This window comes from Suncus etruscus, chromosome 13 (genome assembly GCF_024139225.1).
Source record: "Suncus etruscus isolate mSunEtr1 chromosome 13, mSunEtr1.pri.cur, whole genome shotgun sequence".
Classification (NCBI taxonomy): Eukaryota; Metazoa; Chordata; class Mammalia; order Eulipotyphla; family Soricidae; genus Suncus; species Suncus etruscus.
The window spans coordinates 69,500,462-69,503,413 of NC_064860.1; the positions used below are offsets into that span (position 1 = coordinate 69,500,462).

Consider the following 2,952-nt stretch of genomic DNA (forward strand, 5'->3'; position numbering starts at 1 on the left):
CTAATAACACTGGTCATAGTTCCCTAATATTTTTTCCTCCAATTGCCTAATATAAATTCTATTTTATATTACCTTTACTATATTATCAAGTTGTTGAAAAATAATATTACAAAATATAAGGGCCCTTATAATTTGTTGTGTTTTTCATGAGTATTTAATAAAAATATAAAACATTTACTCAGTCTTTCTTAGCTCATACTGTATGATTATCTTATTTCTGTTTAACCTTATTATTAATCTTCTGAAATTACCTTTATGCCATTTACTTTTAAATATATCTTGCTATTAATCTCATCTTGAAATTACCTTTATGCCTTTTAGCTTTAAATATATTGTACTTGATTATTTGAAACCATTCAACATACTCAAGAAATAGATCATAGACTTGGTACTATAAGTCATAATATTTTATTTACAGTTCTAGATATATAAAATACAACATAATGGGGATTCTTTTTTTATTTTTGGGCTACACCTGGTGACACTCAAGGGTTACTCTTGGTTATGCACTCAGATATCACTGCTGGCTTGGGGGACCATATGGGATGACTGAGAATTGAACCACGGTTTGGCCTAGGTCAGCTACGTTCAAGGCAAAAACTCTACCACTGTACCATCACTATGGCCCCGATAATGGGGATTCTAATAAGGGTATATTTTAGTCCCCTCTAACTAGGAAATAGTTGGAGATTTCTCAAAAGTATAAAAATTACTTTATCATAAAATATAAGATAATGTGGATGCTAATGCGGGTATAGTTTGGTTTATTCTAACTGGGAAATGGTTTGGAGATTTCTCAAAAAGATAACTATCAATTTATCTTTGATCACTGCCTGCATCTACTGAAATTAAAAAAAAAGTACCAGTAAAGAAGTATGCACAACTTAGTTCATTACAACATTGTTTTTAATAACCAATATCTGAAGATAAATGAATTACTCACAAAAAATAAAATAAAAAATGTAATATAGTGCTGCTTCGGTAGCACATATACTAAAATTGGAACGATACAGAGATTAGCATGGCCCCTGCGCAAAGATGACACGCAAATTCGTGAAGCGTTCCATATTTTTCATATTATAATCTCTCTATTATAACACCTCTACAAATTATTTTACTGAAAATGAATTATTCTTGGCCATCTTTAAAAAATGTAATATATACATACAGTGGAATACCACTTAATAGCTTAACTACTTAATTAGTATTTGAATAAAGATGAAATCATGGGCTTTATGCCACATGGATAAAACTGAATGGAATCATGCTAACGTAAGTAAGTTATAAAGAAAAAATATATACACCATACTATCTTACTCATTTGTGGAGATTCAGGAAAAAGAGCAAGGAATTAGACTACTGCCAGTGTAGAAAATTCCCCATTCAACTGAACTGTGAGCTACAGGTCCTTGAAGCAGAAGAAGGACTATTAGTGCAATAGCTGACTAATTCAGGCAAACCTATGGTGCAGATGGTGAAGCATAACTGTGCATAGAGAATAGAAAATATACTGTTAAAAAGTACAACAAATAAGTATTTACAATTTACAAGTACGTGAAATTAATGCAAAGTATTATATCACTATTTCCTAAAATACTTTCTATTTGAATGCCTTTAGTCATCACAACTTTATTCCTAGTTTGTGATCATTTTCAAATTTCACATATTATGTCTTTTACAGCCATTATTCAAAATAAATACAGACAGGGGCCAGAGTGATAGCACAGTGGTACGGAAGTTGCCTTACATGGGGCAGACCTGGGACAGATCCAGGATGAATCCCTGGCATCCTATATGCTCTCCTGAGCCTGTTAGAGCAATTTCTGAGCACAAGCCAGGAGTAACCCCTGAGCATGACTGGGTGTGGCTCAAAAACAATATATATATATATATACATACATACATATATATGTATGTATATATACAGGCAGGTACATTTTATATTATAGGATTATGATACTGAATGTTTTCAGAGAAGTTATGTGTGACTACTTGTGCCACCACCATCACACCCACCACTGTCATTCTCATCAACCTCATCATAGTTTATGCTATAGAAATGCATTATTGTCTTACGGTTCTAAAAAAAAATCAGACAAAATAAAAACTTGGAGGAATATATTTTTTGTGTGTATTTCCTAACTTCTGTTGGGTTGCTAACAATTTTTAATTTTTCTTGACAGGATACTACCAGTCTTCATCTAAATTTTATTGTGAATGTTTCTTTGCTTTCACCTGTTAGGAGAAAGAGGGTAGTTTGGGTCATGTGTGTGATAATCAGGGGGTATTCTAGTTCTATACTCAAAGGTAACTTATGGTAGTACCAGCAAAATTATCTGAAATCCTTGGAATCTATGCAGAATTGGCTGCATGGAAGCCAAGGTCTCTGCCTACTATGCTTTCCTACACCTGACTTTCCCCTCATTTTAGAAGAACAAATTTATATTTTATTACTTGCCACATTAAGAGTATTTTTACACTGATTATTTGAAGCCTCTATTTACAACTAATTGGTATCACAGATACCAATTATTTGGGTTTCAAAATATTTGGAGTGAAATAATTCAATCATTGGTATACTTGGAATATTTTCCAAGACCTACATGGAACATGCATAGTGATGTGTAAACAGTATGTGTTCCAACGATACTGGTCTTGATACAATGAAAATACCATAACTACTGCTTTTGAGAGTCACACTTATAAAGGTTTTGGAATTAAATGGGATAGTCAATAAAATTGCATGTATGCATCAAATCCAAGTGCTGTCAATAGGCTATTGGATGATATGAGTTTTGAACTAATCCTATGAGTGATATAAAAAGCTAATCAAAATCTAAACATAGCAATATTCTGGCACCCTGGTTATATCATACTCTGATAGAATATGGTAACTTCCATTTCACTGATGACATGGAGTTTTTAAAAATGCAATTATATATTTTTTACTTC

General features: G+C 32.4%; 1 non-coding gene across 1 annotated transcript; it reads left to right on the forward strand.

Annotated features, from left to right (window-relative positions):
- Positions 1-970: 970 nt before the first annotated feature.
- On the forward strand, positions 971-1,073 carry LOC126026729 (U6 spliceosomal RNA). The gene has a single exon (XR_007501950.1). It is a non-coding gene; the product is annotated as a U6 spliceosomal RNA (small nuclear RNA).
- Positions 1,074-2,952: the final 1,879 nt, after the last annotated feature.